Raw genomic sequence first — 24,725 nt, 5'->3', positions numbered from 1 at the left:
TTATGTTATTACAGTATAAGCAGCGCTTGAGTTGAGGGGGGATGGCATCCCCCCAGAAATAAAAACAGTCAAAATCGTCCCCCTTCTAAAACGGCCATCCCCTCTTTCCATACTTTATGTCATTTAATCAATGATGACGTTCAAGTACTTTTTTTTATAAATGAGGCCCCAGGACTGTGATATTACTCAAGAATCAGTAACACCAGAGTTCAAACAGAGCACAAGTGTTGTCATCTTTTGTCTTTTTTGGACTGCAGTCATAATTAGTTGGTAAGTTGTTAATAATGTCGTTTCTGTCGTTTATCATATCCAACAGTTGTTTCACTTGCTATTGAACGCAGGTCTTGTTGAAATAACACGCAATGTTAGACTACGTTTGTTTACACTTTGAATGTATGGATTTATTTTTTCTTTCACAACTTTGTTTATTGAAGTTTCCATGACAGTACAACATCTGCAGTAGGTCAAACTGTACATATATACGCTAGACATATAAGCACCTTTATAAGCACCATATACCTACATATATGTAGTCAAAATAGAAGTCTGTTTGTATGGACTTTTTTGACCGTGAAATTGTCATGGGTACAAAGATACTGTAGGAACACATTCGGTTATGGTAGTGTCATAAGTCATACTGCAGTCATACTTGGGCCACAACTAGGCCCAAACGTACATTGAATATGAGAGACATAGTCAGGTTAGACTTGTTTATTCCTATGTGAAAACTCTAAACAGCCAATGTATTGATAATGTGATGCCATGACATAACCTGAATGTCTTAGTAGGTAATTGATATACAGTATTTGGTCCCTACCGTATGCAAACCTACGCCCTTGGTTGATTCTCATTGTAGGGCTCTTGAACTCTGATCCTGGAAAGCTACTGCTGTGCAGGGTTTTGTTCCAGCCCAGCCCACTAACATTGGAACACAATTAGTTGATCTGGTGTGTTAGTGCATGAACAAAGGTATGGACACAACCAGCAGCGTAGCTTACCAGGAGTTGGAAACCCCAGTGCCGTATGTTATTTCAGTCAGCTTCAAAGTGCAATAGTCCTTTGCAGTGCATTGTACAGAATGTGAGTTATTGCTGTTTTTGTCTAGTAGGAAATAACTGTTTGCTGTGCATGGACAACACTATCACATGTCATGCATAGCTCATATTGAAGGAGGTTTCTAACAGTGTGGAAATGTCTTTTTTCAGTCTCCCTATGAGTAATCGGAGCAAAAAGAAAATGCTACGGAAGACCTCCTATCAGAAGACTAAGGAGGAGTTTGAGAATGTCATAGAACAGCGTGCAAATAAGAAAGAGGTAAGGAGGACTTCCTCTGCAATGCAATGTCTGCTGTTTAGTAGGACTTCATCTGGGAAACAGCACCTTCATGTGCCCAGATAAACTCCTCAAAAAAAGTTCTGAAACGTTATTTCGGTCGATTATTCCTCCCCTTTAATAATACCAATTGGTACTGTATTTTATATAGTTGGAAAGCCTGATTAGTCACTTTTACAACGAGGTACAACTTGTAAGGATCATGCATTCGTGGAAGGAGCAACACAGCTAAACGTGTAATACCAATTGGTATTATTAAAGGGGAGGAATAATCGACCGAAATAACGTTTCCAAACTTTTTTTCGAGGAGTTTATTTAAGCCTGCAATCTTAGAAAATAACTTAGAGATAAAACACTGTTAAGCAGGTAAAAGGTCTGAGTTGATTCCAAGTGTGGCATTTGCATTTGAAGGCTGTTGCTGTATACGCACAACATGCAGTCAACAGAGCTCTCAATGCAACTGAAACAGGCCATCCTTAGGCTGTAAAAACAAAACAAAAATCCATCAGAGAGATAGTGGGAACATTAATACTGGCCAAATTAACTGTTTGGTACATTCTGAGAAAAAAAGAATGCACTGGTGAGCTCGGCACCACAAAAAGGTCTGGACGTCCATGGAAGACAAGAGTGGTGGATGATCACAGGATCCTTTACATGGTAAAGAAAAACCCCATCAAAACATCCAGCCAAGTGAAGAACAGTCTCCAAGAGGTTTTGATTGATTGAATTTGATTGAAAACTTTATTAGAAGGTTTGCAGAAGTAGGTACATGAAAGTACATATTACATACAAGGTCAAACTAAAAGGATAAAAACCCAAGAAAGCCACTGGCTTATTTCAATTGGGGTCCTTGATTTTCAATTCATCGTTACATGTAAGACAGACATAAGAAAAGAACTAGTACTATCTACAAGATAATACAGACAAATAACTATTACTATCTACAAGATAAACGTACATCCATCATGGGAAGAACAATACAACAAAACATAAGGTATGTACAGCGGGTAGGACAGGTGGGGACATACACCACAGGTGGGGGCGGGGGACAAAACACAAAGTATGTACAGTGGGTAGTTCGGGTCTTTTAATCTGATTTTTGTTTTAGAGGGTCCAGTTACGGATTGCAGCCTCCTGTAAATGTTTTTTGAGAGTGGTTTTGAAGGTGGGCAGTGTTTTGCACTCCTTTAAGATTATAGGAAGGGCGTTCCACATCTTTACTGCATAGTTTGCAAACGAGTTTAAACCCTTGTTTGTGGTGCAACGCGGTTGAACGTGGTTCGTGGAGCTTCCTCTGGTGTTGTATGTGTGGACGTTGTTCACTTTTTGGAAGTATGTTGACAGGTACTTGGGTGTCTTTGTGGTGTAGCGTATCTTGAAGACCAGGCCCAGTGCACGCTGCTGCACTCTGTCAACTACTCGTAGCCAATCAAGGCTCAAAAAATGAGCAGTGGTTAGATGTGTCCTAGGGTTGAGGCCTAGCAGAAGCCTAACCAGTTTATTTTGGGCTGTCTGGAGTCTTGTTTTATGGGCCTTTGTGGTTCTATAGTACCATGATGTTACGGCATAGTCGAAGTGACATTGAATGAGAGCTCCTGATAGGGTCCTCAGTGTGTTTTTACTGACAAGTGAGGATATCCTGTACAAGAATCTAGTTCTATGGTTCACTTTTTTGATTACTTTTGCTGCCATTTGATCTCCGGAAAGATTTGCCTCTAAGATGGAGCCCAGGTATGTAATATCCTCTTTTCTTGTGATATTAATGTTACCCACTTTTATTTTAAAATTTTCAGCCTTTCTGAGTTTAGATGGGGATCCGTATAGGATGGTTTCAGTTTTACCTAGGTGTATTGATAGTTTATTGTCAGCTAGCCAGATGCAGATTCTACTCAGTTCAGTGCTTAGCGCTTTTTCCACCTGCAATATGTCCCTGTCAGAGACCAGCAGAGCCGAGTCATCCGCGAACAGGAACAAATTGCAATTACATGCTGATGACATGTCATTCACATATATTAGGAACAGTAAAGGTCCCAATATGCTTCCTTGTGGAACGCCGCATGTCACCGGGAGGGGGGGGGACAGTGTTCCGTTCACACTAACCACCTGTTCCCTCCCCTCTAAGTAGGATTGCATCCAGCTCACCGATGTTCTATCGAACCCAATTGCTTTCAGTTTATCTAACAATATGTGGTGATCTACTGTGTCGAAGGCCTTCTGGAGGTCCAGCATGACCATGCCGCAGTACTTGCCCGAGTCCACCTCATGGTTGATGTGGTAGGCATATCATTATCCATGTGTACCATAAAAGAAAGACTTCACACAAGCAAATACAGAGGGTTCACCACAAGGTGCAAGCCATTCATAAGCCTCAAGAATAGAAAGGCCAGATTAGACTTTGACAAAAAACATCTAAAAAAGCCAGCCCTGTTCTGGAACAGCATTCTTTGGACCGATGGAACTAAGATCAACCTGTACCAGAATGATGGGAAGAAAAAAGTATGGAGAAGGCTTGGAACGGCTCATGATCCGACGCATACCACATCATCTGTGAAAAAACGTGGAGGCAGTGTGATGACATGGACATGCATGGCTTCCGATGGCACTGGGTCACTAGTGTTTATTGATGATGTGACAGAAGACAGAAGCAGACAGATGAATTCTGAAGTGTTTAGGGATATTCTGTCTGCTCAAATTCAGACAAATTCAGCAAAGTTGATTGGATGGTGCTTCACAATACAGATGGACAATGACCCAAAATATAGTGTGTAAGCAACCCAGGACTGAAGACAGCTGCAGTAAAGGCCTGACAAAGCATCACAAAGGAGGAAACCCAGCATTTGGTGATGTCCATGTGTTCCAGACTTCAGGCAGTCATTGCCTGCAAAGGATTCTCGACTAAGTATTAAAAATGAACATTTTACTTACAGTACAGGCCAAAAGTTTGGACACACCTTCTCATTCAATGTGTTTCCTTTATTTTCATGACTATTTACATTGTAGATTCTCACTGAAGGCATCAAAACTATGAATGAACACATGTGGAATGATGTACTTAACAAAAAAGTGTGAAATAACTCTAAATATGTCTTATATTTTAGATTCCTCAAAGTAGCCACCCTTTGCTTTTTTGTTGTTAATATTTGTTGTTGTTGTTGTTGTTGTTGTTAATAAAATATATAATAATAATATTATATATATATATATATAATAACATATGATTATTAACACATATTATATTAAATATTATTATTACCGGTATATATTTTATTAACAACAAAAAAGCAAAGGGTGGCTACTTTGAGGAATCTAAAATATAAGACATGTTTTTCAGAGTTATTTCACACTTTATTGTTAAATACATAATTTCTATGTGTTCATTCATAGTTTTGATGCCTTCAGTGAGAATCTACAATGTACCAAATAGTCATGAAAATAAAGGAAACGCATTGAATGAGAAGGTGTGTCCAAACTTTTGGCCTGTACTGTATGATTGTTAATTTGTCCAATTACTTTGGAGCTCCTGAAAATAGGAGACTGTGTATAAAAATGGTTGCAATTCCTAAATGTTTCATACAATATTTTTGTTCAACCCCTTGAATTAAAGCTGAAAGTATGCACTTCAATTACATCTTGATTGTTTCATTTCAAATCCTTTGTGGTGGCATACAGAGCCCAAATTATGGAAATTGTGTCACTGTCCAAATACTTCCAGACCTAACTGTATATAAATAAAAGACTGTCAATGACCCCAGGTGTGGGACTTTATTAGGTCAAACAGGTTTGAGGGGTCAGGCAAAGGACTTGGTGGAGTCAGGCAAGGGTCAGGCGATCATCGTTGTAATCCATGGAGCAGGGCAGGAACCGTGGTGCAAGGTGCTGGGCTGGAGGTGTCCATGGTGCTGAGTGCCCACTGATGAGCTAAATAAAACATTCTATTTCTGATGAGTCAACAGCACTAGGGCTCCTTCACAAAACCCTTACTGGAATCTTCATACACTCTGTGAATTAGTCTTTACTTTCTGATGAGTCAACAGCAATAACCCCATCCAGTGCGACATGTAGATAGCATATATTTAGAATATGTAAAATGCAAACACCAGAAATGCAAGAAAGTTTATGAGGTATACCAAATGGAATTAATAACAAGTGTTATTAAATAAATAACCCCATCCAGTGCGACATGTAGATAGCATATATTTAGAATATGTAAAATGCAAACACCAGAAATGCAAGAAAGTTTATGAGGTATACCAAATGGAATTAATAACAAGTGTTAATAAATAAATAAAAAGTGTCAGTGAATTGTCACCTCTGGCAGAAGCACATCAATGACGAATGCCACCGGATCAGCCAATGTTGTCTGTGTTTTTTTTACCACTCCTGAGAGAAAGTGAACTAGTCTGTCCATTTGGTCATCATCGTCAAAGAAGATGACGCCTGTGGCCTTCTTTTTTGCCCAAAGAGACTTGACTTGTCCTGCCATGATTGCCTGCAAATATATAGTTTGTTGGGAGGATGCTCTATGTAAATGTACAATCACTACACAAATATAAAACATTTCACTTTCATTATTTATATTATGCTTAAATGTGTCACTTTACTTAGACATTTCAGTTGCAAACTCACTTCAAGATGTTGCAGTAAGCCTTTGTCCTGAGTGATGAAATCCACTAACAAGTCATTGGTCACTCTTCGTTGGTGTTGGGCTTGTTGAGCCCTTTCCTAAAATAATAATACAGTGCTTAACCATGTTACAATGAAAAGGTGCAGTTAAGTACTGAATGAGTCACTTTCTTTCCTTGATCATTTGCACTTCCTTACTTACCTCAAGTGTCTTGATAGAAAGTGTGGTTTCACTATCCAGGCTTCTGACATCTTTGTCCATGGTAACATCACTTTCCTAAATGGATACACACATAAGCATGACTATGTGTACAGCTGTGAATGGTGGATAGTATGTTTGTATGCAATACACTTCATTCACACTAACCAATTATTTAGGAGGAAAGCTGTAAGGCCTCTTGAAGTACACGTGGTCCTCGTCAGTGTCCAGTGGCATCTGTACAGAGTCCACCATTATTGCCAGTATGTTTTACATGAAAGGGTTAACTACTTCAAAAAGAGATCCAGGCTGGATTCAGAATGACACAAGTCCTCTTGATAATAAATGTACAAATACAATTATTATTTTTGTAGCACTGCAGCATACCCTTCCAGCCCAAGGTTTTCCACCAGGACAATACACCACCACCTTCTCAGGAGAGACATGTCATCCTAAAGAAAGAGCAGTTACTCAATTTGCATTCAAAGTCTTATAGCATATTGATATAATGGGTTCTTGTTTTCTTAATACTTACAATGCTGAAGTCAAAGGTAGCCTCCATGGCGAAATACCAGGCATACTGTAATGAGAAAAGACAAAGACAAGATTACCATGTGACAGCTTATAACTCAGTGAGAAGGTAGTCACACACATCCAATGAAATGTACATGGCTGATAACTCCATAGGAAAGTGATATGAGAGGTCTGCACACATGAATGTTCCTTAATACCTTTTATTGCACACGTTTTTATTTGCAAATGCACAAACAGAATGTTGGTCAGGTCTAAATGGTGGTCAGTCATTGTTACATACATTTACACATTTTTTGATGGTTTTAAGGAACAATCAAGTGTGCCATATCACCTGGTGGCATTACCATAACTCACCATTATCATGAAGACACCACAGTCATTGCCACTGGTCTGCCTCGGAAGCCCCTGTACGAAGAAAAGTTACAGTTAGAGAATAGTAGGTAATTATGACTATAGCTATAATCAGTGGCGGGCGGTGCATTTCACACCTAGGCCTTCAGTGATGTCCTACCTGAATTATTCCACCTCTTAATACCATCATTATGACGCCATGGCTCTAGAAACTATACATTTAGACAGAAACACAGTATAACCGGGCGTTGCCATTGTTATTATAGCGGCACCTTGTCTGGGTGTATTAAATTCATTGCATGAAAACGAAAGCGTCAGTTATTTCCCGAACTTTGCGGTCTGTCGATCTCGATAGGAGAACCGTTTCGGGGTTCCATTTAAGGATGGTTATCTTCCTCGTGTTCATACGGTCACGGGGGTGTGTCGTTTTCCATGGTAGCAGCCCGGGAAGTGGTTAGAAGATCGCATTGAAGCCCCACTTACTCACACAGCTGAGCCAGGCAACACAACACACATATCTACGAACCCCAGGGTCGCTCCGTATGTCTACATCTCTTGCAGAAAAAATAAAATGCTTTGTACTCACCAAAACAACTGATTATTTGAACACAAAATCCATCCTCCTTTCTTTCCTCAAGAAGACTTCAATGTCTCTGTTGTACAGTTGATCAGTTCCACCAATAAGTCATTTTCTACATGGATAGCGTCGCTAACGTCGGGGTCGGCCGTTCTCTTCTGATTATAGCTTTTCTTAGAAGGTTCTTCTTTGTTGTTATAATATCTGCCACCAAATCTACCTCTTCTCCTCCTTCAGCCATTGTGGCTGCTTGTAGAACAACAGCTTACATTTACACAAATTAGCGAGATCAAGTTCAGTGTGCTAGCTCCGCCTTCCAATAGTTTGTATCCAATCAAAAGACGTGCAGGTGCTGATCAGGTGGTGCGCCATACAGAAGGCCCCTTCGTCGGATTTGCTTGGATTTGCTCGCCAACTCGAGATCTGACTACGGCACGCCACAGTTCTTTTCTCGTTCACTTTAAATTACAATCTGTACTCGCGCCACTGTTGAATCTGCAGGCGGGCAGATTTCTTGGTACCCTGGCAACACATTATGGCTGAAATGTGATTGGATAAAAGCTAAAGGCCAGCCCTCCAAATGTCTGGAAGCAGCGCAACCAAGAGGAAAGCTATGAAATGAAGAGAATAGACTACGGGAATAATTTAATACATATTTGTAGAAAAAATATATCAAAATTAAATGTATATTCTGATGATGTTTAGGCCAGCAGAGAAGGCCTTGCTGGCCCTAACGGCCCACCACTGGCTATAATATGATAGTAACATTCAAACAATACCTCCAAATCCAGACCAGTCTTCTCTGTCCAGGATCCCGCAACAATTTTCTCAGCAACACCCCTGGGCAACCAAGAATAAAACTAAGTCAAACAAAGAAGTACACACCTCCTACAGGAGAGAAAAAAGGAACAACATTCGTACCACTGCTGCTTCAGAACCACTTCACACCATGCAAGTCGGTCGATCATGCTTATTTGCAAAAGTTCAATGAGGAGGATTTCTCTGTGTCTCTCTTTCCTTGTGTTGGAAATGTGTCTATTTAAGTCCACTCCAGCTTTCGGGAAGCCAATCCTTTCTGAATGTTGGACAAACAATCAGTACATAATGCATGCATTGCCACAATGCCTCCTGATTGAACACAAGTCTTTAGAAATGGCAGTAACATTAGACAGGTCAGGGGACCGCCAGGACACACATCATAGGCAGGTCAGGGGACCGCCAGGACAAACATCATAGGCAGGTCAGGGGACCGCCAGGACAAAGTTCATAGGCAGGTCAGGGGACCGCCAGGCAGGTCAGGGGACCGCCAGGCAGGTCAGGGGAACGTGACTGCCAGAGCAAAAAATATTTGGGGCAACCTTAATAGTGTTCTGTAGGCTTCAGAGGTGAATCCCCTTGGAGTTTTGAAATACTGCGAATCTAGAAAAAACATTTCTTTCTGGTGTGGCCTCATTACCTACAGGGAATAACGCATTCTGGACAATAAGCAAAAAGGACACTGGGGGTAATACAATAGACACAAACTCACAAGCAAATGGCATATGAAGGTTAAAGCTGAGAAATGCTCAACTACATTGTATGTCTTTATAATCTACTGTGGATGTCATATGTTGCATATAAAGTTATGCTCTGTATATATATATATATATATATATATGGGTATAGTACACTTACACACAGGACAAAGTGGCCTGGAACCCACAGTGGAAGGATAAGGGCATCCTTCTGATCAGCATGTTCCTGTTCAAAACCATGTACTGCATTTATCATTTTTATCCAACACTTAACTGGGGTGTGCATGATTATGAATTACATGATAATTTGATGAAGTCCTTTCTCATACATGTAGTGTTTTTTTTGGCTTAGTGTTAGAAAACCATTTAATTTACCTTGATGAAATCAAGTAAAAAAAAAAAAGGAGGTATTTAGGACCAACACAGCTAATGTGCTGATGTCCCATGAAGGGCATACCAATTGTAATGCTGGATACAATGTTGTCTACATAGCTGTTTATCTTATTCAAATACCGGCTCAATCATTTGACTTACTGGGAAATGGCTCATGGGATCACAGTTGTGGGGCTGGACCCACATTGCGGTTACATGAAGGTCAGCAATGAAAACCTCCTTTCCCTGTAGAATTCAAGTGCATCTAAAATTAGTCAATGCTAGAAAATGGTACGTAAAACATATGGCTGAGTTCCAGCTATCTATTAAAATCACAACAAGGCATATAAGCCACAACATTACCTTTTCATCCAGTCACTTCAACAATCAACTATCCTTAGTATAAACATTTCTTGCATAAATGATTTGAAAAAAACATACCTTCGTAAGGCGATGACGTAGTCTATGCAAATATGCAGGTGCAATATGCAAATATGCAGGCGCGGTATGATGACGCGCTCCAACCACTCCAACCAAATATGGTCCATCAAGCTTCCGGGTGATAGGCGTGATATCCGCAGCTGGATATACTTGCAGAGTGTTTGCAAGGTTGGCGGCCATCTTAGGAGAGTCTGGTTGTGTTGTAAGGCTGGCGGCCATCTTAGGTGAGTCTGGTTGTGTTGTAAGGCTGGCAGCCATCTTAGGTGAGTCTGGTTGTGTTGTAAGGCTGGCGGCCATCTTAGTTGAGGCAGGCCGGCGGCCATCTTAGGCGAGCCTGGTTGTGTTGTAAGGCTGGCGACCATCTTATGTGAGTCTGGTTGTGTTGTAAGGCTGGCGGCCATCTTAGTTGAGGCAGGCTGGCGGCCATCTTAGTTGAGTCTGGTTGTGTTGTAGGCTGGCGGCCATCTTGTGTGAGTCTGGTTGTGTTGTACGGCTGGTGGCCATCTTGGGTGAGTCTGGTTGTGTTGTTAGGCTGGTGGTCATCTTGGGTGAATCTGCAGGGCTGCCAAGTTTCACCCAACGTTTGGAGTGAGATTTTTTGGTGGTGGAGAGACCCAAAACTGTTTCAGCATGACTTTTATTAAACTGCGGTTCCTCCCGCGCACGCCCACATACAACATCCGGGTCTTACATGCAACATTATCAGGTCACCCCTAGGTGTCCCTGTAACACTGGCTACTAACATAATGTGTGGTGGCCTGGGAAAACCCTTCACATGGTGGCATTTTGACATTTTCATTTTTAATATTTCCATAAATTAGAAGTTCTCAGCTATTCATAACTGGTTGAATGACTGAGATAGCCCTTTATTTTAAAAAGTTATGAGCATTTTAATGTATCATGTCAAAAAAAGTGAAAGGTGAGAAATGCTGCCCCCATGCTGCCCCCGACTCCTTTCTCCTCCGGGTCGGGGGAGGAGCCTATGCAGATCGGCCGGTCTCGTTTGTCTGCTTGTGATGCGGTGTTAGTCTGCTCGCCTCGTCGGTATGCGAGGGACAGATCCATTTGTGTGTCTTCTAGTTAAGATTGTATTACTTTATGCTTATTGTGAGCATCAGTAAACTGGCAATAACACAGGTGGAAGTATCGTCTCTCCTTTCACTCATGTGTGCGTGCGTTGCTTAACTGAGAATGAGACACGTTCAACGTGACGTTGTTTCGCTAGCAAACTACCCACCACAAAAACATAAAAATAAGTACTTTCTCTTTTGTTTTCTTAAAATGTTTATTCACCATAATGTAGTATGGAGTTCAAAGTACTAGAATACCACATAATATCAAAATCGCCAATAGGACATTTCCATCTATTTTTGCTCTTTGCCACAAACGAACGCCAGCGACATCCGACAGGTTTTCCCAGGCCACCACACATATGCCTATATGTAACATCTCCTTTCCTTTAGCTGTTTGCAAATGACATGCTTGCATCTCCGTCTGCAATTCCATTGACAATAACAATCCCAAACATGAACAATAGCATTACAACATTGCATTATTTCCCTTTTTTTTTTTTTTTTTTTTCCTCTGAACAAAGAACAACAGTCCAGTACAGCCGTCTGAGGCAAAGTCAAAACAGTCCGAGAAGAGCTGTCCCTTTACTCACCCCTTCCTTTTTTTTTCCTATTTTTTTTTCAAAGTCATAAGTCCAGTCGTTGTGGCGGCCGTGACAGGCGACCACTCCGTGAGTAGACACCCTGGCCTGCCGTGGCAGGACCCCCCGGCGTCGCCGGTGCCCTTGGTGTACGAGGATGTACCTCGCCGCCTGTCTCCCCCCGACTTGAGACAATCCGTGTCTCGGCTGAGGCAGTCTCCCCAGCGACCTGGGTCTGGTCAGGACTGCTCCGCTCAGGCCGTAGAAAGTCTGTCTGTTGTGCTTGAGCTGAGCGCTCTGCAACACGCAGATCCACTCGGTTGCGTCTGTACAGTGTGCCGTCCACATCCACCGCGAACGAGCGGGGAGCGACTCTCTGGAGGCACTGGCCTCGTCGCCACCGCCCTGTGCGATCACCTGGCAGAGGCCTCATCCTAATGTGATCTCCAACATCCAGCTCTGGAAGGTCTCTGGCAGATGTGTCATAGAATGACTTGGCGACCCGCCGTTTCCACCGCAGCTTCTCTGCCACTCCGTCCACCACACGTGGTAGAAGCAGGCTGTCCGCGACGGGCAGTGAAGTTTTGAGCCTGCGTGCCATTAAGCGCTGGGCCGGGCTGCTGTCCAACCCCTCTGTGGGTGTGTTGCGCCAGTGAAGGATGGCCATCCACGCATCCGTGCCATCCAATTTCGCCCGCTTGCAGAGTGACTTGACAATCTTAACGGCCGACTCAGCCTTGCCGTTGGATCGAGGATGTCGGGGTGAGGATGTGACATGGGCAAACCCCCAGCTCGCTGCAAACTTCCTGAACCGTTCGCATGCAAACTGTGGGCCGTTGTCCGAGACCACCCTCTCTGGCTGCCCATAACGTGCAAACTGAGCTTTGCAGCGCGTGATGAGCGTGTCAGCAGACAGATCTGGCAGCTGGTCGATTTCCCAGAAATCCGAATACTGGTCCACAATGACGAGAAAGTCCTTGCCCGCATATGAGTAGACGTCCATACTCACTGCCTGCCACGGGCGCACCGGTATGTCATGCGACATCATCGGTTCCTTCTGCTGGACCCGTGCGTACTCATTGCATGCGGAGCAGTTCGCCACAAAGTCCTTTATCTCCGCTCTCATGTTCGGCCAGAAGAGCGTATCCTTGGCCCGTCTGTAACACGCCTCCCCACCAATGTGGCTAGCGTGTATGCGTTTGAGCAGCTCAGATCTCATGGCTTTTGGTATGACGACGCACTGTCCCCTGTACAACGCTCCGTCTTGAACATTCAGCTCGTCTCTGAAGGGCCAGTATTCCCGCACTGCCAGCGGAGTGTCCTCTTTAAAGTCTGGCCAGCCACTGAGGATCACAGATGCCAGCTCCTGAAGCACATCATCCGTCTCTGTGTGCTGCACAATCTGGTGGAATCTGAAAGCCGTAACGTCCAGGTGCTGCGCCTGGTCCAGCTGTGAATACCCGGCCTGGGTGCTGTTCACGGCGCACACAGCATGCTGCATGTACGGGGTGTCAGACCCACGGCACGGGGGCGTGGCCCTGCTCAGAGTGTCGCTGACATACATCTCGGGCCCGGCTTGTACACAACATCCAGATTGTAGCTTTGCAGCTGCAGCAACATGCCTTGGAGACGTTTCGGTGCGCTCAGGAGGGGCTTCTTGAATATTGTGATAAGCGGCTTGTGGTCTGTTTCTGCAGTGATAGCCTCCCTGCCATACAGGTACTGGTGGAATCTCTGGCAGGCAAAGACTATGCTCAAACACTCCTTCTCAATCTGAGCGTAGTTTTGCTCTGTTGGCGTTAGTGCCCTCGATGCAAAAGCCACCGGCTGTCCCCCTTGTAACAAACAGCCCCCCAGCCCGGTCATGCTGGCGTCGCTCTGGACCGTGACAGGCTTTGTGATATCATAGTACTTGAGGACGGGCGTGCAGGTGACCATACGCTTCACTCCGCACACTGCATCTTCGTGTTTGGGCAACCAGTGCCACATGACGTCCTTATCCAAGAGCCTGCGGAGCGGCTCACAGACCTCCGAGAGCTTTGGCAGAAACTTTGCAAGGTACGTCACGAACCCAATAAAGCGTTGCACTGCTTTCACGTCGGTGGGTGTCGGCATTTCCAGCACGGCCCGTGTCTTCTCTGGGTCGATTTTCAGTCCCTCCGAGGACAGAATGTGGCCGTGGAACAGGCACGTGCCGTGAGCTTTTAGATTGGGTAAGCATAAGATATAGAAATACACATAATTACACATACACGCTATCAGTGAACGCAGTTTCAAGGAAATGCAATTTTGATGCCCTAGAACCCGCTAATAAACTGTAGTGTCACTTTGTGATCACATTACCAAAAACAAAAAAAACAGTTGCCAGTTTCGACTATATCAGGGGTGCTCATTGTTCAAAGATCTTTTCAAGTAGCCAACCTACTGAAATCTACAAGTCCAGTTTCAACATCGCACACGCACACACGCACAACACAGACACACACCGTTTCCATCCTCCATAGTAAACACAACACACTTTCTTTTCACACTTTGTCACACAGGCACTTGACATCACATCACAGACCCTCCCTCTCAAAGTACTCAAACCATATAAACAAGCACAGATCGCCACCAGCCTCGCGAATCATATACATCATATAAACCGCTCATACCAGGCTTGCTGTAGCCGCTGGCGACTCTCCCTTTCTGGGTCAGTGTGAACATCGGTAAGCGAGCGGCCGGGCGGCCTTTAGCCAGTAGTTGTGTTTTTCCAGTCCAGTCCAGTCTACGAAATCCCTTTAGGTCGCTGACAGTAATGTCCATATTCACAAAATCAAGCAAGTTATCCTTATTGATTATTATTATTTAGATCGTTTGAGCTAGCTGGCATAAGCTATTCTGCCGGGCGAGAGGTGAAATGTTAAGTGAACTTGAAAGTGATGAGAGCCAATCAGTAGCTCTTATCGGAATGAAAGACCTACTCTGATTGGCTGTAAGCATGCTTACCCTGGTCACATTAAACAGCGGGTTGAGGCATCGGAAAAAAATAAAAAAGACATTTTCACGCATTCGAATATACGCGAGGGAAAGCAGAGAGCGGAGTGCTTATATGCAAAGCAGAGTAGGGAGTGCTTTACTCCTACAGGTGGCGCTAAAAATGCAACGTCAAAATGAATGACTCCTGCTGCCCTGGGACCTAAAATACGACTCTTTTAATGAAAACAAACAAACGGTTACATGCACTTTTATTTTAATATTTTCCTTTTTTCTTTTTTCGTTGGGTAAGCACTGCTTACCCTGCTTATATGGACGGCACGTCCCTGCCGTGGAAGTGTACGGCTTTGAGCTTGAACTGTAGCTTGCGTTCACTCAGCCTGAGTCCCACTGCTCTGCATCGTTCCATGAGAGCACTCAAGTTTCTGTCATGGTCCAGTTCGGCCTCGGCATCCGTATCGCCACACGCGACCACCAGGATGTCATCCGCGATCGGTTCGATGCCGGCCAGGCCCGATAGCAGCTCGTGTTGCTTGCGCTGGTAGATCTCAGGCGCTACTGAGACTCCGAAAGGGAGCTTGAGCCATCTCATCCGACCCCACGGTGTCCAGAAGGTCGTCAGACGGCTGCTCGCGTCGTCAAGCTTGCACTGTAAAAAGGCAACACGAGCGTCTGCCAACGTGAAGAGGCGAGCCTTGGGCAACTTGTACAACACATCTTCCAGCGTAGGCATATGGTAGTGAGACCTCAGCAGCGCTCGGTTGAGAGTCTTTGGATCGATACAGATTCTTATTTTCTCTGGCTTTGCGACAGTCACCATGTTACTTATCCATGCTGTCGGCTCAGTCACCGGCGCAATGTTGCCGACCTTGACATGTCTGTCAAGTTCCTCCTTGACTCTCGCCTTCAGAGCCACTGGAACATTCCTCGGCGCGCACTGCACCGGCGTCACATCAGGATCCAGCTCGAAGTGTATCTCGCCCGGGACTGACTCGATTGGGTCATTGAAGACGTCATGATAGTCTCTCAGCAGCTGATCTTTGGTGAGGGGCACAGATTGGCTTGCATCAACTGTGTGGAGTTCATCTGGAACGGTGAAGGATACGAGGCCCAGACGTTCGCATGTGCCCCCCCCCGAGAAGAGGCTTTTGCTCTGTGTCGACTATTTCAAATGTGAGGTTGTGCTTTTCTCCCCGGATGACACATTCAGTGTGGAATTTCCCCAGTGATGGCATGATTTCCCCAGAGTATAACTTTAACTTGGCTGCGCTCGGGCCTAGCGCCGCTCTGGGTGACAGCTTCTCTTTAATCTTGCGGCCCATGACATTGCAGGTGGAGCCTGTATCCAGCTGACACTGTTGCCTTTTCTCATTCAGGCATAGATTCACAAACCACTTGCGCCCCTGCTGGGCCTTTGCAGTATTGACACATTCAGTTATTAGAAACAGTCTATCATCAGTATCTGAGTCATCTTCTCTTTGCTCATCATTTTCAAGCACATTCACTTTTTTTTATTTTGTCAGCTTTGCTGCCAGCCTGGCATACCTTGGCAAAGTGATTTGCTATGCCACATATCCGGCATGTCTTACCGTAGGCTGGGCACTGCTCCCTGCCCCGTTTGTGGCTGCCTCCACAGTATTTGCAGCTCCACTGTGGCTCTCTCTCCGCTGGCGCTGTTTTCCTTTGATGTGCGCGCCTCTCACTCTGCCTGTCCGCGGCATTCACATTGTCCGTCTGTGCTAGCGGGGCCATCACTCTCATGTGTCTCTCGGTTAGCTCAGCGAGCCTACAGATTTCAGTCGCTGTGTGTAACGTCAACTCACGTTCGCGTAGCAGACGCCTCCTGGTGCCCTCACTCGCAACACCCAGCACGAGCCTGTCACGAACCAGCTCGTCCTTCAGCGCACGGTATTCGCATGACGATGCTTTGTCAGGAAACTGTCTATTGGCTCATCAGCCTCTTGTTTGCAGCTTCCAAACATGTACCTCTCATAAATGACGTTTCTCGCCGGTTTGAAGTAAACCCCCAAAGCGTCTATAATCGCTTTTGGGTCCTTCTGTTCATCCTCCGTCAACGTGAGGCTATGTGTGTACACATGACGGCACTCACTTCCCATCAGCCGTCTCAGCGTGGCTGCCTTGATCAGCTTCGACTTCTCGCTCAGTCCGGTAGCGAGCAAAAAGTCCTCAAACTCTGCACGGAAAACTTCCCAGTTTTTCGCCAGATCACCAGTCATGCGCATACCATCGGGCGCGGGGATGCTGTTGCTTGCCATGGCGTTTCATTTCTTTAAGCGTCTTTATTTTATTTTTATTTTTACTTAGATCCCGCTTCTGACTCCATGTTTCAGTATGACTTTTATTAAACTGCGGTTCCTCCCGCGCACGCCCACATACAACATCCGGGTCTTACATGCAACATTATCAGGTCACCCCTAGGTGTCCCTGTAACACAGGCTACTAACATATGCCTATATGTAACAAAAACTGTGCACGTTTTGGCAGCGGCGGCCCCTCTCTCCCACCCAATTATTTGTGCTAGTTTCCTGCAATTTTACATGTTGTTCATAATAAACCAGCACAAGAAATGAAAATAATAACTAATAAATAATAACATTTTATAAAACAAGAAAAAAATTCAGACAATATATCATATTTATGAAATCTTAATAAACAAATACAGTAGCCTACAGACTCTAAAAGAAAAATGGTCCCCATCAACAGGACTCAGCCCCTTGGTCAGCAGCAGGAAGACCCGTGGTCATCATCCTATATACAGTGTATTGCTCATAGATGGCTATCATGTTATACAGTACATACCAGGGTTTTTCCTGGGTCCGAATGAGGGCTTGGTCATATTTTTTTGAGGGACCCCCAATTGTTGTATTTGTATTGTAAATTGTAATTATTAATTATTATTAGTGTTGTTCCGATACCATTTTTTTATCCCGATACCGATACCGATACCTGACCGTGCAGTACTTGCCGATACCGAGTACCGATCCGATACCACGGCGTTTGAAAAAACAAAACAAAAAAACATGTTTTTTGAGCCGCATACTGACCTTGATGTAAAATTATTGCTAACACTTAGTCTGGCACTGCTCAAAACCTTTGTAAAACAGGGAAAAATACCAACAGAGAGTGAATGCTATAGAACTTTTTTTTTATTGTCTACCTGGTATGGTGACAAGAAAATCAACCCCTTATAAAACCTGAAATGTGGCTCTCACAGATGCCAATCAGTGCAATATCCATTTAAGATATAAAACAGTCGTAGTAGTAGTGCAACAGCAAGTTAACATTTACAAACAAAATAACTTTAAGATATAAAACAGTCGTAGTAGTAGTGCAACAGCAAGTAAACAATTACAAACAAAATAACTTTAAGATATAAAACAGTAGTAGTGCAACAGCAAGTGAACATTTACAAACAAAATAACTTTAAGATATAAAACAGTCGTAGTAGTAGTGCAGCAGCAAGTAAACACTCAAACCTTACTTCTGATTAAGCAGCATCACTGGCAGATTAGCCTTGAGAAATACAAGCATCTCAGCGTTTTTGGCACTCAGCCTGTTCCTCTTATCATCTAAAATATGTCCTGCTATGCTGAAAAGTCGCACGCTATCTACACTTGTGCAAGGTGCACAGAGGAAGACCTAAAACTCTCGCACTAATAGTTGTTGTTGCTATGGGCCTTAGCCTAGCTTAGTGACTTCCTGCTTGCGGGGTCACATGACGTCGCTGAACACTACCTACACTACGTTCGTGAAGTCGCGCTGGAACTCTGACCAGTGTGCGCTTCGGCGCTCTCTGAGCGAATCGACGAACGCAGCAAATGCCGTATGATATTCGTGGTATTGAAAGTCCTTGCGTGCGTTCCTCCGCGAGGAATTTCTTTTGAGCAGACATTACAAACTGCATATTTGTTGTCTCTTTCCGACACTGTGTAAATTTGGTATCGGGTGTTATTATTTGTTAGTACTCGCCGATACCGATACCAGCATTTTTGTGCGTATCGGTGGCCATGCCGTATCGGTATCGGAACAACACTAATTATTATTATTATTATTAATGTACCTGGTTATGTTACAGTAGAGAAACAAAAAACAGTTACCAAAACTGAGTAGCTAAGATTGGCAAAAGATTGGCGTGGTGCAACCGAAATTAGTAAACAACTAGTTTGAAACTAACTAGTAACAACTAGGGGTTTAGTAACTACTAAATGCCTGCATTTAGTAATGACTTAGGCCATATTGGTGCAACCCAGTCCAGTAGGCTACCAGATACGATGTTGTAATGTATGCACATATTTTGCTACCACAGTTGCCAGACGGAATTGACAATGTCCAGCCCAACCGGTCTAAAAGCTGCCGAATCCACCCGTCCAGTGTGACCAAAAGTAGCCCAATCTGGTGTGGCGGGTGGCGCCAATAGGAAAAGGGGAGGTGCCCAAAGGAAAGCACTTAGGGCTCACCTTAGGGGGAACGCCAGAGCGCAGCCGTGTGATCAGGTCGGAGGTAAGGTAGTTGCACACCTTACTCCATGCTGACAGGCAGAGATCAAGAGGTAGGCCGCAGCCTATGGCTATTTTCTGTGCGTAGCGTTTTATATTATTTCTTTGATTGTATGTAATATTGATGGTGTGATGTATTACAGGTCACCTACTTCCCTGCTGGGTTGAAGGCGGCTGGTAGTCGCTGGTAGGACACTGCCATCGACGTACCAGGTATTTTAATGTATTCGTCATGTAAATTGAATCATTATGTATTTTAATATGTCGGTAATAGAGTTTTAAGATTGTTCATTTGTGTTTCCTCCAGAGCATCAGTGCGGCCAGCTGCTCTTGCCGTGAGACGTTTTGTTTGGTTAAAGTTTATGTTCTTATCTAGTCCGCCTGGGCAAGTGTGCCGGTAGCGGGGCGGACTAGTTTTTCTTTTTGTTTGTTTGTTTGTTTGTTTGTTTATTTGTTATTTAAATCCGCTTTTCCCCCACCATTGCCACTTCACCGGGTTAATCCCAGTTCGACCATCAGGGCAGGTTTGAGTGTGCTATATTTATAGATGATTGCAGTGAACAACCCTTTTCTACAGTGTGTAGCCTATGGTGTGCAGTGAACAACCCTTTTCTACAGTGTGTAGCCTATGGTGTGCAGTGAATATAACACCTGCCCTGGTAACAATAACTGAGGTTCTTTGGAGAGAGGTCAATGTGGGCCTGGATTGTGAACTAATGTAATAAAACTATTTTCTATTTAAAGTACATTCTCAATTGTCATTCTTATGCTAGGGACCTATATGGTGGGTGTAACACTGGCAACACTGCTTGCTACGTTCTTGCAGCTCGCGTGGACACAAGTTCTTCCATCAGCGCTCGCCTGCCGCTTCGATTGCAGACTCAAGTTAACGCGCGTGCAGAAAGATGCCACGAAACTCATGTCCGGTAGCTTTCTTTCAAGGAATTTCAAAAATAAAAGTCCTATAAAACAATTGTTATTTCTCGCCGTGAGAAATAGAGATGTGGAGTGAGAGCGTGAGAACTGGTTGAAATGCGTGAGTCTCACGGCGATTGCGTGAGACTTGGCAGCTCCGTGTTTGTTATCGCATAACCAGTCGTTCAGAATGCTCTCAGTATTTCCCCTACAGTTGCCTTGGGGTGGGCGGGCCTGACCTCCACACACAGCTTCGTGCCGCGCTGGAGAATGGTTTTGGTTTTGTTTTGTTTTGTTTTGACCGAGAGAGTTTTTGCAGGGTGAAAGCTCTGCAGAAGAAAGTATGCAAGTTGAAACGTTAGCAAATAGAATTACTGTGTTCTGACAGAGAAAGTTGGTTCAAATTAGTCTTTATTATTGTGACTAGAAAGTGTCTGATTATAGTTTCATGATGTGAATAATAGTGTCAAAGAACTAGCAAGCTAGCTAGCGTGCTCAGAGGTGATTAGATGAGCTAGTCTGCTGCACACATGCCAGCTAAAGAGCTAACTGGATGCACTTTATTATTTTACTTAAAGTAGATATACAATCTTTCTTATTCTGCTAGAATTGGGCTTTATGGTAATACCATAATGGTATATTTACAGTACATGGACAGTGGATTGAAGCATTGGAACAAACCCTCACTCATTGGAAATGTCTGTTTTTTGTAGTTGGACATACGATTTTCTTACAGGTGAGAGAGTAAGTAAAGACAGTATCTGACTGCATTGCCCACAGCAACCCAATATTCAATTAGAATGATGTTATGATTTGATATGAATTCAATGTATACCTCTTATTAAATTATAAATACTCTGGTTGTTATATTTGCCTTTTGGTTGACAGCAAAAGAGGTAGAGAGGAGGATAGAGAGGGAGAGAATGAGAGAGAGCAGGATGGTGTCGGCACACCAGAGAGACAGCAAGAACCAGGTGAGAAAGTGGACATGTAGTCAAGACCACATAAGTAGCCTTGAGAACCGATGGTTCTCGAGCCTAACGGCCCTTAAGGGGCAGGAGCCTATCTCCTGTTTCTGTAGCGTGAGGCAGCTTGATGTACAAGTACAGTCCATGCCACCCCCCCCCCCCCAAGGCAGCAAACACCGGTGTAGATGCATACTGTATGCATAAGTGAGAGTGGTGGTGCTTATGGGGTGTCGCTACGGGACAGGTGTCGCTCTGACTGGGAGGTCAAAATCACAGTATACCCACTAGAAAAAACTAGACTACACCACTGTGTATTATTCATAACTGTACATAGGCTACACATATCATAATATCTTATCACTATTGCATGGAACTTGGGTAAACCCGCTGTGAAAAAAAAAAAACTCAGCCCCAACAAATCTGAAGGGATTGGGAGACATACTGTACAGTTTATCATTTTCATAACTGTCTGTACATATACATATCTTATGTATCACTATTGCTATATATAGCCTATATATAAACACATTATGTTACAAATATCAGTCTTATCCACTGTATCTAATTCAGCACTGAAGCCTGAAGGTTGAGCACAGTGTGTGCCCCCTTGCTACCTCTGCTGATATAAAAGAGAATTGCAGCCTTGGAGAAAAAGATGGCAGCCGAATCCCAAGGCAAATACACAGGCACACACAGAAATACTGCAAAATCGCTTTATACTAACTCGATTTTGAAAATGTAAAGATTCTGGGTGGTAGAACGCACATATCTAGGAAAAGTCATGAAAGGAGGGTCCTGACATTTGATCAAGTGCAAAGGTAGACTTTTTTTTGTACTCACTGGTGCCCGATGACACCTCACGGCTTTCCTAGTGTTAATAAGAAGTGTTGCCTGTGGAAGAAAACGTTGAAGAAACCCTTTAGTTCTGGAAATGTTCCTCAAAGGGCTCTCCCTCAGGGACAGTATGTTCTAGGTCAAACCTTTTTTTTTTTACCGCAAGTGTTAAGGAGGAAAAATGTCTCTCCTTGTTCAAAAGTACAGCTTACAGTAAGTGGTCTTGTTTTCTATTCTATTCTTAGGAATTCTTGAAGATCAAGCAACAGAAACAAGAGGCTATTCAGAAGTACAAGCAGAAGAAAATGGAGAACTTTCAGATGCTGAGCAAAAAGACAAAGAAAGGACAGCCGAACCTGAACCTTCAGATGGAGTACCTGCTGCAGAAGATCCAAGGGGAGTCTGGGAAATGACCAGAGACTTACAGAGAAGGAACATGGACATTTTAGAAAACAATGGTTGCACAGTGTAACTTCCACAGTGATTGTGTCAGAGACTGATTGTGACGTTAGAATTATTATAAGGTTCTATCTCCATTTTTGTCAAAATTGAGTTTTTTTTTTACATAATCTGATCCATTAGGTGTTTATTAATGCCTGTGTGGTGTTATTTTTTAAATGTTGACATTTTTGAGTTAGTAATTCATAAAATACAAAGGTTCCATCTCACAAAACATAATGGAATGTAAAAACGTTGACGCTCAATATCTCTGAACTACCCTAAACGGAGATAGAACCTTATCATTCTAAGCTCACGTGATTCTTTTTTTGGCCACAGAAACAGCAGTTGTGGAAACGTTGTGGAATCAAACAGTATTATGATTGATTTTTTTGACATGTCATTGGTGTGTTTTAGTTTCTGACCACAAGGTGGCGTTCAATGAGATGTGGATAAATGAATGAAAATGTGTAGTACACTAAAAGGATTTAAAAAAGTATTTAAAAATAAGATGATTAACACGTATAAAACAGAGGTTTAAATATAGTTTTTGTTTGGTATTTTTTAAAACTTTTTGTTGACTTTGTTTTTGTAAGTGAAATTTTGTTTATAAAAGTTTCAATGTTTTGATTATGCATTCATGGGGGGACATGCATACATGTAACAAGGGTAGACGCAATAAGCCACGGCTTCAGCCTACACCTTTTTGGTCCTGGTGTTATGAATTGTGACTGTGTACATTTTTTAATATCTGTATTGTGAATTGCATAGGGGACCAAAAAAAATATATGAGGAGGATGAGGAGTACAGGGCCCTGGTGGAGAGCTTTGTGCAGTGGTGCGACACCAACTACCTTTTGCTTAACACCAGCAAAACAAAGGAGTTGGTGGTGGATTTTAGGAGGAAGAGAAGGACCCCAGCCCCCATCACCATCAAGGGGGTGGAAGTCGAGAGGGTGGACTCCTACAGGTACCTGGGAGTACAAATTAATAACAAACTGGTCTGGACTGACAACACCGAGGCTCTTCTCAGGAAAGGGCAGAGCAGACTGTTTTTCCTGAGAAGGCTGAGGTCTTTCGGCGTCTGCAACAAGCTGCTGCGAATGTTTTATCAGTCGGTGGTTGCCAGCGTTCTGTTCTTCGCCGTGGCCTGCTGGGGTGGAAACATCTGTGCCAGGGATGCTGCGAAGCTAAACAAACTGGTGAAGAAGGCCAGCTCTGTGGTGGGGACCGGGCTGGACAGCCTAGAGGTGGTGGCAGAACAGAGGATGGGGAAAAAACTGGCGGCCATGCTGGCCAATCCCTCCCACCCGATGTACTGCGAGCTGGCGGGGATGAGGAGCAAGTTCAGCCACAGATTTGTTCTCCCCCGTCAAAGTACAAAAAGATTTGGACAGTCCTTTGTTCCAGCTGCACTCCGACTCTACAACCAGGCCCTGCAGGGTGGGGGAGACCTGGAGCTGAGAGGCCGTTAAGACTGCTACTTGGACTACATGCACTTGAGCACTTTATGTTGCACTTATTGAGCCTGCACTGTTTTATCTATTTATTTATTGAATGTTTTCTGTCTGCCCTAACTAAGCTGTTTGACAACAACATTTCCCCATTGGGGACAATAAAGGTTTTCATTCATTCATTCATTCATTCATTCATATAAATACAAATAAATAAACATTCTCTCAATCACCGTAGCGCATTAGAAACATTAGAAACGCATTAGAAACATCTCCGTCATAGATATCCATTACGTCTAACAGTAGGGTCATTGCCATGTCCTGATCAAGAAACTCATCCAGATTCACTGCATCATGCATCCTATTGGAAGAGAGAAAGAGGAAGTCAGTGAACTGTTTTACAATGCAGAAATACATTTAATAAGTCAACAATTAAACCTCTACCATTGTCTTCCAGTTGGCATTTATAAATCTATAGTGAAGTAGCCAACAGAAATGGGTCAAAATGAAATATGAGATTACTTACAGAATAAGGAGAGTTTCCTTTAGCCGTCCTTCCACCCAGTACTTACTGGGGATGCAAACGGATGATACCACTCTGCACAGTGGACAACCCCTAAAGTGGATATTAAGATACAATATTACTTTATTAAAAAGGGGCAGAAAACTAATATTTACACCAATAGCAGGTAATGTTAGTTTTTCTTTCTCTTTTGCAGTTGGTTTAAAATGAAAACTACACAACCTGTTGCAGCCCCCCCCTCTCACTTGATAACTTCCTCCGGAAGGTCGTTGGTGTTCCTCCAGGTAACGATGCACCCCAGGCAGAAGGAATGACTGCAGTTTGGTAGGATGCCAAAACGACGGTCCTCAGTCTTCTCTGATACCGTGTCCATGCAGATGCCACAGGTCAGATCTTTGCTCTGGTTGAAAGAGTCCGTTTGTATCATGAATTGCCTGTAATAAAATAGACACATGAAGCAGCCAGGCATCTCATCAGATTGCTTGGGCATGATGGCCACGTCTCAGG

General features: G+C 43.6%; 1 pseudogene across 1 annotated transcript in view; it reads left to right on the top strand.

Moving 5' to 3' along the window:
• The window catches only part of LOC308164114 (NLR family CARD domain-containing protein 3-like), a 141,191-nt pseudogene that overhangs the window by 6,601 nt on the left and 109,865 nt on the right, over window positions 1–24,725 (top strand). The gene's annotated exons all lie outside the window — the stretch shown is intronic.

This window comes from Nansenia antarctica, assembly GCF_963989245.1.
Source record: "Nansenia antarctica genome assembly, chromosome: 8".
NCBI classification, from domain to species: domain Eukaryota; kingdom Metazoa; phylum Chordata; class Actinopteri; order Argentiniformes; family Microstomatidae; genus Nansenia; species Nansenia antarctica.
Note: the sequence above shows the minus strand (reverse complement) of the source record. Positions and strands in the feature narration are given on the sequence as shown.